The 16,935-nt window shown below is 35.7% G+C and overlaps 1 protein-coding gene across 4 annotated transcripts in view; it reads right to left on the reverse strand.

The window, feature by feature from the left end:
- RBFOX1 (RNA binding fox-1 homolog 1) overlaps positions 1–16,935 on the reverse strand; it is a 1,399,804-nt gene that overhangs the window by 275,251 nt on the left and 1,107,618 nt on the right. The window lies entirely within an intron of this gene.

Here is a 16,935-nt window from a genome sequence, read left to right on the forward strand (position 1 = left end):
AATAATTATAGTCCTGCTGACTATGAGAGCATCAGACAGAGTCACCTCACAAAAAAAAATTAGGAAGCATATTTGGGAAACAATTTACAGCCCTAGAAAAATCAAGGCTTTCACATTATAGGCCAGTTGGTCTTACATTATTTGAAGTGCAGTATCTCAGCAAATGTTGGTCTCTGAGTACATGGCCAATCCTTTTTCTTTGCTTTGACTAAGTCCAAACTTTCTTTTTTGTTGTCAGTACTGTGCACTTATTCACCTGTTGCTCTAGTATCTCACTGGCTAAAGAATGGCCTGTTTATTTTGCATTTCTTTTGGAATGCTCCCACAAAGATCACTTCTCCTTTCACTCCTTTCATTGCCCCACAACACATCCTTTCACTACCTCAGCAACTATATGGTACTTGTGATCACCTTCAAGGGCTCACTTCAGCCTATTCCTACCCTAGGTACTACTGTGAACAAGTGAAAGATTGATTTCTTCTTCATATTGCCTTGAATATTATGCTCCTTCACCTCCTAACCACACTCAAAATGGCATTGATGCTTTCTCCTATAGTTTCCTGTTACCAGATAAGAACTTCCTATAAACATCTATGAACGTTCTCTTTCAGCCCATAAAACCTCCTCCTGTCAGAATGCCACACAAAAATGTTGACTGGGAGATGAACTGACTGCTGAGTAGCATGATGACCAGTATCTCTGTTGTGCGACAAGTCAGCTATGTATTTGTATCCATCTTAGACTGTAAATTCCTTCTGAAGAGAACTGTGTCTGGTACAAGGAGATCATCACCTATGACAGTAATAAGAAAGAAAGAAAGAAAGAAAGTAGAATACATCTACTTAGCTTCGCTCTTTCAGGAACATGTGAAGGCAGAGATTTTTACATAAATGGCTTGCCTGCTTCTACATCCTTAGAGACCTTCAGTTCCTGCTTAGACTAGATTGCTAGAGATACATATTTGTTTCCTGATAGCAGATAGATTGATTTACCCTTCAGTGAGTCGCAAAACACTTTCACTTATGCAGGCAGTAAATGCATGCTAGAGAGAGCATGTTAAAAAAAAAGGAGTTAAGGGATGCATCTGTGGCTGGACTTCCCTTTGGCTACCACAGAAATGCAAGGACCTGTCATCATCCATACATGGCATGGCACAAAACCAGAGATCAATCTGTGAACCACTACTCCCTGAAAAAAACAAATAGCTATAGGTGCCTTTTGACTTATCTGTGTTTTTGTATGAACTAGAAAGATTCTGAATCACAACCAGATTTGTCTTTTTGTGCCAGCATTCACATCAAAATTAAAGCAGAACAAGTCTGCGAAGTCTAGTCTAGTCTAGTTTAGTCTAGTCTACCCTTGATTGGCTTAGAGTAGACTTGGTAGTGTAGGTTAATGGTTGGACTGGATGATCTTAAAGGTCTTTTCCAACCTAAACGATTCTATGATTCTATGATTCTAACTTCATTTATTTAAAGTGCTGGGCACTGAACTAGGAAGAAGGATAACATTAGACTATGCAAGAAGTCCCACAGAAAATCATCTAAAGCTACAAAAAGTGGTGCAGCACACGTGGTGATGCAAACCATTTATAGGGCAGCTCCTTCAATGAACAGCTCTGTGGCCCTGTACGATTCTATTCTTTGTCTCCTATTGTCCTGGATCGCTCAGAAAAGTTAGCTGCAGGACTGGAGGAAAATACTATTGCTTTAACTACCAAGAGCAGATTTTTGACATACATACATTACTACTTATTCACAACATCGAAGATGTGTTGCAAAGGTCTTCGCTATGTTTCTTATGTCTTAATGAGCACTGCATTGTTTTCCTTTTTTTATGGAGTTCCATACTGGCTTTTATTACATAATTCCTACTGGCTGGATAGTGTACCAAATCAGTTGTATTTTCACTGCTGGCTTCTTTGAGAACAAACTCTTTCCCATCTCCAGGCTACTTCAGATATCTTTCGCTACTCTCCTCTTGAGTTTATCTGCCATTTCTTAAAAAGTTGAGATAAGCCTCCAATCTATGCGAAGTTAAGCAGTTTTGAAAATTTTGTATGAAATGTAGAACAGACATTTTCAAGATCTCATGCTTGTTTGACATCATGCAGTTACATAGCCAAACTACTGAAAATGACACACACCTTCCAGTGGCATAAATGATAAGCAGTATCACATATATCTTTATTTAAAAAAAGTCAGGCTATATATATGTATTTCACGAAATATGTATTACTATCATACTTTCACATATCTTCCTTAATCTCATTCATTTATTCTGCTCTTTCATGTGCAGGATATGATATGCCCAGGAAATACATATTTTTTGCATGTATTTTGCCAACAGGTAGGAGCAGGCTGTAATCTTCCCCTTGGGGTACATTCATTTGCAAATACAGACCAGCAGCAACAAAATATATTTTTCCTTGCAAATCAGGAACAGACTGACTTCTAATCAATATCCACTCTTAATGAATCTTATTGATATACCCAAGCAATGTCATGATAGATCATCATCCATTCCACACAGGATTTTTGCCAGTACTTGAGCACACAACCAGTCTCACTCAGTATCACTTCATTGCCGTCTTCTTGTTGACACCAACATGCATAAAAAACCAGGATCTCAGGAATATAACAGTGTATTCTAGAACAGACAAGCAACCTGCCTGTCAGTGTCAGTGTCAGCTATCAGGTTTTGGTTGTGTGGAGATGATAGATAGCCACATATTTTTATTGCCAAATCTGGTCAAACTGACTTCTCTTTATTGCTGTAGTCAGGCTACTCTGACTACTGTATCACAGGAAGCTATGACTTCTTCCTGACCCCAATTAGCACATTCATTATTCATCAGAGTACAGTTTTCATTTGCTTCCCTTGGGAACAGCAGAGTATCACTGTGAGGATCTTTCAATATAACTTTACCTCCTTAATACACATGGGATTTGTTGACAAAAAACAGTTACTGATTCCCCTGAGTAAAGTTCATATTAATAGGACTGCATACTGAATCATGAGACGGTATTAAATCATGCCTCCTGCCTGTATACATACATCATTCAAGCACCCTACTATGCCAAGTGCAATGGTTTGATTGCAGAAACCAGCATAGGGTAGATATCCTAACTGAGCAGGGTGCCTTGGAGAAATAACCTATTCAAACCCCAAAATAATAAAGACCCTACAGGTCTTTAAAGGAATCGGAGGGAATTTCTGTTCGGAACTGACAAATTTTATATTCTCCAGAGATAAAATATCAAGACTTGAAGGCATTACATGTAATGCAAGCTATAACTCAGCTCTATTCACAACATCAGCAATAGTTTTTAAGTACTATTGTTTACCCAAGAACTACAAGCTAGGAGCATCCGAGACAGGCAGGATTTGGCTGAAAGCATTAGAAGGCACTGTTGACACAAAGTTTGCCTCTAAATCTGAATACCACAGACTTAAGAAAGCTTTTCCAACTTTATTGCCTCTTTATGTCTGAAGTCAGTTCAGTCGCATAGGTATCTCCTAATGCAACTATTTGGAGACACACTTAATCCCATGTTTAGCAATTCAGCCACCACTCCTAAACTCAGTCTGATATCTTACAGGTAGCTGCTGTGCATGGCCTATCCAGCCAACAGATTACATAGCATAGGAGTACCTGCCTTTTCCTGAGATGGGTCAGATCTCTTCTGCCCATAGTCTGAGGGTCTGTGACCGAGGCCAGGTCAATGTGGGTGGGACTGCTCTGGTACTCTCTGCAGGCACCTTCATGTAAAGAGCTACTACACAGCAAAACTACTTTGAAAGGATAAAGTTCCCTGGATTAAGATTCAACAAAACTTCCTGGTAATACAGCAAATATATCTCACCTTAAAGAATCACATCATGTGTTTTCTTTCCTCCCTTCCCCCGAGACTTCTTAGACAATATTCTACTTATTCATTATACATTCCAGTCCTAAATAACTATTCTACCAGACAGGTGATTTTCTTCAGCAACCACAGTGAATTCATGTGAATACTTAATTTCTAATGTTATCTCATCTCTCTCACAACAACTTCCTCAGGACAATGTAAACCTACGGGGATCGTGCTACTGATCAGAATAACAGAAGAGGATAGAACAAGCACCAAAAACCAGAAAACCATACACTGTTGTATCAATGTCAGATGGTAAGAGCCTTTCCTGTCATCCACTTATCAACTTTTTTTTACTTTTGGTTAATTCAGATTTATATTAGAAGGGAATAAAGAAAGGATGTCTTTTTAATCTCACCCTCATTTAGGTTTTAATCAACATTTGTCAGTGTCCTTGGAGTGCACCAGCAAAGGACTGGTGTAAATTTGTGCAGAGAAGAAGGACAACAGAAGAGGATTTATTCTATTTTTATTGAAATCAGGACTTTAGCTGACTTTAGCTGACATTAAGGTTATTGGCTGGATATAACTAAGATTTTATTGCGGCAAGAAATAAGACAAAGAGTAAGTAGTCTCCTCCTAAGACCTGAGATGTGTCCAATTCTCCTGCAGAGCAACATAGGAGGGTCAGACACCAAAAATTTAACTCAAACTCTTTGACTGAGAGCATCTTACCTCTTCAGTAGTCACCTGCCCCCAACCAGAAGAAATGCAACCCATGACACTGTTCAGTAAAAAAAGCAAACCACTAAAATGCGTGTTAATGAATACCAGGAACAAATGAAAATAAGAAATGTAATATTCCTCTACAAGTTTTGACTCGTGTTGCTCAACAAACATGAACTGCACTGAAAGTTCATATCCTGTTGTTCCCACAGACATAACTTTTGCACATCTGGATTATAAATGGTATTATTGGAACATCTCTCTGGTATTGCAACAACAGAAAAGCACCATATAGCTGCTTCTACAGAACTGACAGATTTCAGGATAATTAATGAGTCAGCTGGGACTAGTGAATTCTTATAGAAAGTATTTTCAAAGGTTTTTATAATTCCCTCAATTTTTTTCTTAATGATAGGTCTCCTTCACAGCCCGCTTCCTTAGATGCTTGTGTAATCTAGTACTACTGCATAAACAATGGAAGTTAACAACCTTTGTTGCTGTCTACTGATCTATCTGGCTATTTATGGTACTAGTGAAAAAGCTAAATTTCCTGAATTCTTATCCTCTACTGTTCAGCCCTCATTAGCTCTTTAAGATCATACAAACAAAACACTGAACAGTTTTGTACTCCATAGCCCTAATTCCTTATGAAGCTATGCAAATAACCAGTGTCCACCACTAACACAGATCAGACGCTGTCTGCTGTAACTCAGTTTCCTTCATAAATCTGTAAAAATAACTTTCCCTTAGAGTTTCCATAAAGCAGTTTCAAAGTTCATTTTCTGCTGGAAGTGGGCACACACTACTTGTATAATTTTAGTGCAAATAAGCCCTTAAAACTATTCTCAAGCAAAATATACAAGAATATGATGGTGAGAGAAAAACACATAAACTGTACAATACATTAATTTTACAGCAAAACCAAGGATAACATCCTTAGTGGAAGGCAATGAACTGTGTTGATCTACCCCAGCAGAAATTCTGATCCTGGTTTTCTCTCCCATTAAAATCCATCTTTACATTGCATACCAGAAAAAAGCCCATGAATGCTCCAGTTCCCACACATGCATTTGAAGACACCTGCATGGTTGGTTTGGTTGTATACAAACACATATGTTTGTTTATAACAAGCAGTTCCTAAGAGACACACCCTAACAAACTGTTTAGCAATAAACATTGTAGAAAACAACCCAAAGAAAACCGCAGTTCCTTCCCCCTCACCCCACAGTGGGTTTCTGGAAACACCATGAAAACAAAGTTCCTACAAACAACATTACCCTGGCATTCTTCCGGTTTTTAGAAAACTGTATTTAGAAATTCCTGTTTGAGCTTCCATTTGTCACATGTTTGTGGAGGGTCAAAACTGCAAGTGTAATCCTCTAAATCTATTGAGGAGCATTTACTGACACTTGAAGGAATAGATTTGAAATCCCTGGTTTACGTTCACATCTTTTGCTGCTGATGCACATGGGTAGGCGAGAGGGAGATTACGAAGTATTTCTAACAAGCCCTTCCACAAAAAAGTGAGGTATCTTCATTCTGTGCTAAAAATTTAATGCCATTTTGCAAAATGACATTTAAACAAGCACCCAGAACATCAGTCCTACATGAGTTAAGAATGCATACTTTTCTGAGTAACTATGCTTATTATACATTTTTTTCCTTTGAATTCAGTTCTTTATGTGTATACAAGGAGTAGTTTAGTTCATGTTAAAATGACGCTGAACAACTTTATTTCAACAGAAAACTTGTGTACATAAACCCACCACGTTACATTAACAGCATTTCAAAGGCTTCAAATGTACACATGTAAGAAACAGCTATAGATAGCTGTAGCTCTATAATGGTATACAGTGGCAGCTCAATAGCCATGAAAATACTACAAACTCATGTTCTTCCTTAAGCATTTTTAATAGGCGACTTTCTGCAACAATAAAAGCTACAGAAGGCCTAATTTTAGGATTTGTTCATCATCAGTGTCTGGAAAATTTTCTTCTGCCTTTTATTTCTGAGGCAAAACCAATCACATGCTGTGTAGTTGGAATTTTTCAGTGATTTACCTTAACCCATCCAGAGAGAGGATAGTGGACATTAGTGTTACATAAAGAAACTTAAAACAGTTGACAGGTACATTAAAACAAAACAAAAAAATTCAAACCAGATAATGAAACAAACACTATTCCAACAGGAATCCAGTTGTAGAACAGTCAAGTTCTACAGTGCTGTCTCCCTGCTCGTACAGTATGACTTCTCTTGGCAGGGCAGTACCGAGGCTTGTTCTGCCCTGAGTAAGATCTGCGAGAGTAAAAGAAGTTTGAGCATTGCCTTCCCCAACTGATGCTCTGGCAACAGTGTAAACTTTTACTCAAGAATAATTCAAGTTAATTAATACTTCTTCTGCAATCAGTAAGAGGTCATCAGTAGCTGCTTCAGTAATAAATGAAAGTTAATACACATTTCTAATTTTTGTATTAGCATTCACAACTCAAGAGCATTATTTAAATACAAAATGTATGGTGAAATCAATTTAGTAGTGGCAAAATCAACTTAATCCATATATTATAAACTAGAAATTCACTATTAACTAAAAACGGCCCAAGATCATCACGTATTTTTGATGAAGTAGCATTTATTCAACCAAAATAAAAGATTGTTGTGCAAATACTAGACAACTAATTACATAATGTACCTTTACAAAATTACATAATATGGGTGCAGCTTGTCTCCCTGTTTTCTGTTTGAAAAATAGATTGTTTAATAACCCATCAAAGCTATCTGTAAACCAAGGAAACAATAGAGCAGATGTTGACTGTTGTCTTGTGCCTCACAGACATAATTAAATACAATGAAACACTCACGCACCCAAATAATAGAGGACAAGCAAATACAAAAATGGTACTCTATAAACATAAACCTCATTTACAGGGCACCTGTCTTATATTAATCTGTGATATTTAAACCAGTGATGAAAATGGAAAAGAAGGTATTTATCTGCCTTCAGACTACAGAACAAACTACAAACAAAAAACTCCTCTCAGTAGTAAGTAGCTTTAGCTTCTGCGGTACCGATTCCCACATTGTTGACTTGCATAAAGCTAGGAGGGAACCATATTTTCTATTGTACCAAAGCCAGGACAGGGCAGTCACATTTTCTGTAAGCAAAAGCTACATGAATCAATGAATCTGAATGATCCAAATAGACTAAAAACACTGCACCTGCTGTGTAATACAAAGTCTTAAGATTCCGCTGGAAAGCCAGATTCCCTTTAACTGCAAAACACGTTCCCTGTAATTATTTTCTATCCCCGCCCACCATCCCCGCTTTTGTAAAACAGTAATGGAAAGTAAAGATTAGATGCCATAAGTATCAAACCAAGTGTTTATTTTCTTGGAGAGCGTCCCATAACATTGTTTAATACTCTTATTTCACATCAGAATTTGAGAGCTTTTTTATAAAACCATCCTTCTTTATCTTTTTTTCTATAATCAAATGTAGATACATATTTTCTTTAGCAGTATCAACCCACTATTTGAAAAGAACCATTAAGTGAATTAATACAAAATTAAGTACCCAATCCTGCAGCTGCTGTTAGGAAACAAAGTTTCCAGATTAAAAAAAAACAACTTTGAAAATTAACACTCACATTTATTGCAAAAGAACATGGAAGCATATTTCTGCTAATAAAAATTATCTTGATTTTTAAATGATAAATGGTTAATAACTGTTATTAAATTTTTATTTTAGATAAAGAGTACAAAATTGCTTTGTTTACTGCAAACATATTTTGCTTTTACATTTTATTTAGTTATTTCTAAGAAACAGGATGGAATATAATGTGATCTGCATCTCTTTATGTTAATAAAACCATGCTAGCTCCTTTCCATAGACAACACCATAAAGCATAAATACCAAATGGGAAACAAATGGAAGTATAATGCCACTGTGAAGCAAACCAATCAACCCTAAAACAACTGAGATAGATCTCATCCAGTAGTTCATTCATTCTTTATAGAAAAGAAATGAAAATATTCCTAGGTGAATCAGATTAAAAAAAAGAAAAAAAAAAAAAAACAACCACCCTCAGCAGCTCTGAAAGGTTGTAAAGCACTAAATTCCTTTGATTTATGAAGGCAGCATCCACTGTATTGAGCAAAACAACTCAGCATGCCAGGACCCTTTTCCCTGAAATTCCTTTATTAACACAACCTGGCTCTGCTAGTGAACAAAAGCAGTGGTGCGGTGTGTATAAATCATTAATACTATGCTGTGCAATGGCTGAATTTCCTGTGTGAGCTGGAAAGCCTTCCTGCACAACAGGGATTTTGGGGTTGGAATTGGCTGCTATGAAATGTACTTCATCATTCTCCGTGTTTGACGCTTCCCAATAGCTTTGTACTTTTCCTTTTCTTTTTCTCCCCCAAGCCCAGCAACTGCAATAGAAATTTATTGGATTTTATGTCTGCAAATAAAGGAAGAGAAAAGAGGGAAAGAAGCAAGAAAGCCCACTTAAAAGTAGAGTCCCTCTCCCTTCATTTAAAGACGGGTTGTGTTCAAATAAAATCTACTACTAATGAATAAATTCTGAATTTTTTAAAATGTTTTGTTTACCGCTTTAAACTGAAAAAGAAACTGAAACTACTGAAAGTGGTGTTAGTCTTAACAAAAAAAACCAACAACTGTAACTGAAAAGGTGACTCCTCTCCAAATGAAGTTATTTTCCACTGGAGCATTTATTTTATTACTTTTTTTAAGAGCAGGCAGAAAGAAAGGCAATGTCTGGGCACAAGGAACTCCTGAAGTTAGCTGTATCGGTGTTTTTACTTTAAGTGTACCAAAAATCTTTCCACAGAGCAACAGGCAATTTCATGTGCATGTGCTAAGCGTGGTATTCTAAGTGGAGCTGGAAAAGATGGTAGCAACAGGAAAGACAAAATAAACCAAAACTCTTGGAATTGCAATTTCTGAACGTTCCTGTATTTTTGTAGCGACACACACTGAACTTGGATAGGTAACATCAGAACTACTTATCTTACCTCTGCAGTGCATGCAATACAACAACAACAAAATTTAATGTTTTTTCAGACTTTGAAATGAAATAGCAAGTAGTCTTTATAAAACATTCTGCAGTAAAATATTCCTTTTGGGGCTACACTTAGAAAAACTAAAGAGTATGACAGAGAGAGAATAATGCTGAAAAACCAGCTTCAAATCATATGCTACCCATCAGGAAAAATGACACACGTTATAAAGGTAACTAAGGATACAATCAGTATTTCAGCTAGGCCAGAGCATGATTCCGAATGTATCAAGCACCAACACCACCAACAAACAAATTTATCGCCATCTAAACAGTAAATATCCAAGACACTTGGAATGCAGTTTTACAAAAGTGAAGGAGCTAAAGTCAGAATAGGGAAACATTCCAGTGTGCCATTTTTTACACTTATGCAGCCATCCAGCAGACTAAAGATTACAAGAATAAGCCTGCAATGCATGCAGAAGTCCCTCTACATTACACAATAATGACATTCTGAACGGAAATAAATGAAGCCCCTGCAGTGCTATTCTGTCAGCTTTTGAAAGTAAATAACTTCGCTTCTGACAAGACAGAGACATTTTTTTCCTCCTGCTGCCATAGAGCATTAATTGAGCTATGAAGCCATGTAACATCCCAGAGATAGGACTAATACATGACAAGGAAAAAAAGCTTAAGAAAGGAGGGGACACTCATTGAATATATGGGATGCCTGACTTCTTTTCACCCCCAAATTTTCACAATAGCTGTTTTGACAAGATCTTACTCTCTCTGGGAGAACTTTTAACTGGTTTTCTGTCTCCCTCTGTAATGCTTACTGAAGCCACTTATTTCAAACAAGTATTTTGCATTCACGCTGTCTTATGAAAGATGGTGCCAGTAGCAAAACATAAGCTTATATTTTAAACTTAAAACTTTACTTATCACTCCGTGTTTGTGAAGAAAGTTTCATGCCCGTAATCAATATCTGTGATTAATTATTTGATTTATAGAAGGCTTACTGGCCACAGTAGAGATAATGAAGATAGCTATAAAAGAAGAGGCTATGAGAAACAAAACCAAAGAAGCAGTCTTCAAAACTACATAATAATAACAACAATAAATGTTAGTGCAAGTCAACGAAAAGTTAGTGCAGTAAGGAACAGAGGCAAGGCATATTGTAAGTATATACACATCTCAAATATATGAGATGATACAAATTAAATTTTGCGCTGTTCCAGAAAAAGGTATATTCAAGATGTTACAGATAGGAAGACCAACAATTTTTGGTGTGTTTTGATATAAAGGGTCAAAAGGTATATTTAAAAAATGGTCTAAGATCAAAGCACTTGCATTCTTATTCATGAGCATCTGAACGTCTTGCGTATTTCAATTCTAAAGTACCACACAATTTCTTTCCATATCTGGGGGAAAAAATAAAAATCAGTGACTCACTGTGAACAAAAAATAATTCACTGAATGCTTCAGTTCTTACTACAGTATCTAATTTTGATTCTGCATGTGTTCAACACAACGAGAAAGAGCAGGATCAAAACGCAGTGAGATCTCTCCACAGCTGGAGCCTGCTATAGTGCAAAAGACCAAAGGCCCAACTACAACTAGTCAGGATACTATAGGCATTAGATATGCTATTTTCTCTAATTAAATTCACTGGGCTGCTGCACTGACAGAGTAGGAGGGGAAGCAAAATGTAAAAGAACTCAATGGCGCTGCACTAGGCAACTCAGAGGTAAATGAGCAATGCTAGCAAAGAAATGACAGGAGTTCCTCAGGAGAGCTCTTGTACTGCACATCACACTTTAAAACTGATAAATCAATTGCACATACACCTTTAAAAGGCAGGAAAGCTTGAAGGATTCTTAGAGGGTGTTGACTTCTCCTTTCCACCAACATTATTCTAACTCTATAAAGCAAGGTGATAAATTCTAGCGTCACAATTTTCATCACTTTCATTTATACTACCTGTTAAATACTTCAAAAATATCTTAAACAAAATTAATATTAGCATGATGATATATTTATTTACCAGTTCAGAAATACACACATTGAAAAACAAAAAACTTCATTGTCTAGTATTGCATGGCTACTGGTCAAAAAAATCTAAACAAACTGAATGAAATATCTACTAGTTGCCCTGAGAAAAACCCCTGCTTAAATAATCAATGCACACTTTTCTTGGCATAAAATACCACACCACATATTTTTTCAGAACATAACCACCCATATACATGTTTAGCAAATATCAATGAATAGTGACAACTTACGAATAGCTCACAACAGAAAATCCAGCTATCACTTTTCAGCTGAAATGTTCAAAGAATCCAGCTATAAAAACAATGATTCTAAGCCAAAAATATTCACCTACTTCTGCCACATGGAAGCTCTTTTGCAACTGCTCTTGCTCTTATATTCCAAAGCAGCATTTTTTTTTTTTTTTTGGTAGTGCCGGGTTCTTTTTTTTTTTTCCTTCTAGTATTTAAAGAGGGGAGTACTTAACTAAAGCACCTCCTCTCACTATTGTGAGAAGCGGCTGACCTTGTTTGAAAACACTGTAGTTAAATGCCCCAAACTAGCTCTTATTCAGAGTAAGTACTGCTATAGCCACTTCTCATTCGTCTCTGGAAAACAACAAAACAGCTCTTGTGAGACAAAAGATATGTAAACATTTAAATTTGTCTTATTTGTCTTGAATCAGAGGTGGAGTCTCAAATACCAGCTTTGAAGTTTATTGGTGAATACCACATTATCTTATTTACCCTAATTAGGATAAACAGCATATCAAGACATCATTCCTTACTTCTGCATTAACAGCACTTCTGGATGCAACAATTACACTTCCATCTTTTGAGGTCTGTTTCATTCATACACTAAAATTCCCTAAGACTGCCACACTGCCCCCTTAGGTGCAAATGCATCTGCATGATATTGTTTGTAGCATGGTAATTCTTTTTTTGTTTTAACAGAGTACTATAATTTATTTGACAAAGTACAGTTTCTTACCCTACACATATGAATAAACAAGCACTATGTTTCTCTTGGGGCAGTGAAGCTGGTTAAATGAATCAGAAAACCCTGAAAAGATTGCCTACCCTCGGTCCATCAGCTACTGGACAATTATTCAAGGCCCAGCTGTAAGAAAAACAGATGGTGAGTGAGCATTAGTAACGTGGACTTCTTTTCACTCATGCAGTCATAAGCAGAGGTTGCATATTCTCACATAAAAATTGCCACGAAATAGCAGACTGAGGAACAAAATTGTGCAAAGACTCCAATTTGTAAGCTAACAGACGCTTAAAATTTTCATGAGCTAAAGCCCGATTAACTGATTTTACAGGAGAGCCACAGAGTGAGTGAGTACTCTAAATGGACTGGGTAAAGAAAGGCCGTGTTCTCATGATAGGTTTAAACAGTGTCATCATAAAACATCAGTTCTTGAATTCAACTAACATACCTGATCCTTTGAAGACTCACTAAGGTACAAAATGCAAAAGACACATACTTAGAACTGTAACTGCAATGGTGGCATTCAGCAATTGATGTGCTTGTCCTCTATAGAAGAGGTACACTGTATCCAGGAATTGTTCATCCATTTTAATTCTTTACACAATTTTAGCACAAAGATAATCTGTTCTAATCTTTATTCCATTATTGACACTATTGACTACATCAATTGAAAATGCTACCAAATAAATCAACGTTGAATTAAGCCATGAAGAAAGAATGTGATAAAAAGTCTTTCATACTCCTATAAATCATCAGATCCAGAAGCATGACATAAGTAACTGAGTGGGGAATTCAGCTTTTCTCCATAGTCATAATGCTTAAGGCCCAAATAAAATTACACTAATTTACCATGTAAGCACTAATGGAATAGCTGGGGTAGAGATGGAGGGTTTGTTGGTTTTTGTTTTGTTTTCATGGTGGATTCTTTTCATCATTGATACAAGAGCTGTACCGTGAACTACTTTCTTGTTAAAGACAGAAAAGGTTGATATTGAAGTTTCAGTTCAATTGTTTTCAATCTGTGAATGTCCACTATGAGCAATTGCTCCATTTAAGAGGAATTACCCTTTGTACAAACCACTTCACTATTTAAAACAAAGCACATCTATCATCATTAAACAGGAAAAAAAATTACCAATTTTAAAATAATGACAGCAGCACTGTACACTATGACGTGGAATACTGTGTGATGTTTCAAAACAATAGTTGACTTTGTTACTTTACTCAGAAAATACCAACTAAATAACTCTGTGTCCCGGCAAACATATACCATAGGGAAATACCAGTTAACAGAACTAAGCCTCCATTAATATTCACTAAATCCCAATTTACAGGAGGACAAAATTGTGCTGCAAATATTACTTCATGCTAGCATTTGATGTAAGCTTGTGGTCAGAAATTATTTCTTGCACTGATGTGCCATATTAGGGAAGAGAAGAGAAAACAGATGTATTTAGCTGTTTCTAACGCCATAAAATCTTACCAAATGACAGAGTGCACTACAAATCCAGGTTCCCTTTTCCTGCATCTTTAAATATTGACACTAGGTAAAATTCTAACCCAAATTTCCCAATTGTCCCTAAATTTATAATGATACAGTAAAACCTTCCAAATCAAAACCATATATCCTCCATTTGTTGCTGCCACTGATACAGTCATTTTGGTTTTAGTGTTGTTTGAAAACTCTTTCTGGATTTCTAAAGTTAGAAGCATCTTAGTAAGAGAACATCCAAATAATTTCAGACCTTTTCAAATAGCTTAACTAACTCCAAAGCATCCTTCAGTTTTTGTTGGCTTTTTCAAGTGAATATTTTATTGACAGTTAATCCATAATGTGAACTAGGCCTCTGTGCTTTATTTATTTTCAACTTTATTTTCAACAGTTAAGCTTTAAATGTTTTTAGGTATAGCATCCTGTCTGCACAAACTGTTGAAAAAAAAATCAGTTCCTCACTTAGCTCTTAAAACATTATATACGTGCGTAATCTGGAAGATATCAGAGCAAATACTTAAGTTTCTAACACTGCACAAAGTAGTAGAGCACTTCTGTGGGTACACTGTGGAAAACAATTTATTCATTTATACTAAACAAACTGACCAAGCAGTGTTAGTTTAGCAAATAAATAACGGCCAATTTTAAATGACTCCCAAAACACAGATTTTCCCAAATGATTAATACAGCTCCACAGAAAACCACCATCCTCATGGCTATATAAATATTTATTGGCAGGAAGTTTGCCCATCTTGAGAAGAATATAATGCCTTTTATAGTTTTTCAGGAGAGATATGTATCCAATTATAAAACTTACATGTGACAGAATACTAGCGTATTTAGCAGATACACACAAAAATAGAGAATAAATTTTTTCATAGATTCGAAATAGATAGTAAAGCTTAAAACTGAGAGAGCGCTCCATTGTAATACAGATGTCTGAATTCATTTTAATTGAGGTGCAAGTGAGCAGACCTAGCTGGAGTGCAATTTTTAGAGGAAAAAAAATACTCTACTTGATAGGTTCACATAAAGTCTATCTACTGCTGGTCACAGGATTCACAGGCAGGGGGGAATCACTAGTTATTAAGTTGCCAGATAAAGCTTTTAGGTTACCAGTATTTAAGATCTATATATGACTTTATAGAGAGAGAAAAAAAATTACAGTTTCACTGAAATAGTGATATTTGCACTAAATATACAAAACTATTTTTGTAGGTTTACTAGAAATAATCAGATATGGGGAAAACAGAAAAAAGCTAAGTAGACTGTCATGGTAGAAGTTTATTAATGTTTTTCAAAAATATAAACCACTTCTTATCCTTTCCTATTTAAAACCAGAACCATGTTACTTTAGCTTTCTATGTAAAGTCACCACAGTACTATCTTTCTGCCTGAATAATTTTGAGATAAAGTAATGTTGTTTCTAAAGAAATACTTAACCACATACATAAAATAATAAATCATACCTGAATTAAGATGATAATTATCTGACTCTCTAGGAATCCAGAATAACTAAAATGCCAACCAGCAATCAAAAGAAGCAACAAGCACAGAATTTTGAACCTGCCACAATTATCATCAGGAATTCAGATACTTTTTAATTTATATATAATTGTGATTAGTAGAGGCAGAATGATTCTAAACTGACAATAGGATTAACCAAACGAGAAAGCCAACACTTCAAAAAAATAAAAAAGATACTTTCGCTGTGGCAGTTAATCCAGTTAAAGAGTTAAAAATTATCAACTAGATACAGCACTTTGTAAAGTGCATTAGCAATCACTTCTCATCTTTCTCTCAAATGGAATAGATGGAATTGAATTCACTATTTTAAAGTAATCATTATGGTTGCACAGTTTTTTAAACCTTAAAGCAGTGCCATACTATAGAAGTGTTTGCATAATGATACTGCAGTAGCTCACACAGGAAGGTTATTATAGCATCTAACCTCATCTTTATGTTATTCTTTATCAGCTCCTTGTGTGGCCATGTTGACCTCTCACCTTAATTCACATTTTTCCTTTCAAAAGCTGGATCTTTACCATATAAATTGTTGTTTGGCAAACTCAAAGGAACAAATCCAACAAAATACAGGAATACATTTTGTATACAACCACTAAGTGCACAAGTCACACTGGATCATTAAAGCTGATCTATAAATGTAATTTCTAAATGTATCCAGAATACAGAACTACTAAGAACACAGGTTTTAATTATGACATGCAATTTATTTAAATATTAAATACATCATATTTATCTGATGCAAATTTTAATTGTAGACATATGAATCCCTCCCACATACATGTATAATCTCGGGCATATACAAGAATCTTTTATTATGAACTCAGTCAGAAATGGTTTATACTACACTACTGAAGAAAAAAAAAAGCTACAGGAGGGGTTTATATCCTGGAAATACTTGAGTTCTGTTCTTTCAGCAGTAATAGAAAACAAATACTCGGAAATAAAAATAAGCTTTAAATCTGTTTTATTTAATCTTTAGGAACAAAAAGAAATACTGTAAAACATCTTTCAGGCATTTTTAAATACAGAAATAAAGTTCGAGACTGTTTCATGGAAATCAATATGCATATAAACTATTGTAGTGGAAGTTAGAAGAAATGCCCCTATTTGTTACAGTAGGCACAAGAATTCTTTTCCCTGAAGTTTCAGCAGAAAGTAACAGAATAAACAGGATTAATCATTTTTGCATGACAACATATTTCTGTCTTGGCTCTACATACTTACTAGATGACTCTCTAAAATGGTGAACTCAGTTATAAAACAGAAAAGTAGAATACAATGACGATTCCACACTACT

Source organism: Pelecanus crispus, chromosome 11 (genome assembly GCF_030463565.1).
Source record: "Pelecanus crispus isolate bPelCri1 chromosome 11, bPelCri1.pri, whole genome shotgun sequence".
NCBI classification, from domain to species: domain Eukaryota; kingdom Metazoa; phylum Chordata; class Aves; order Pelecaniformes; family Pelecanidae; genus Pelecanus; species Pelecanus crispus.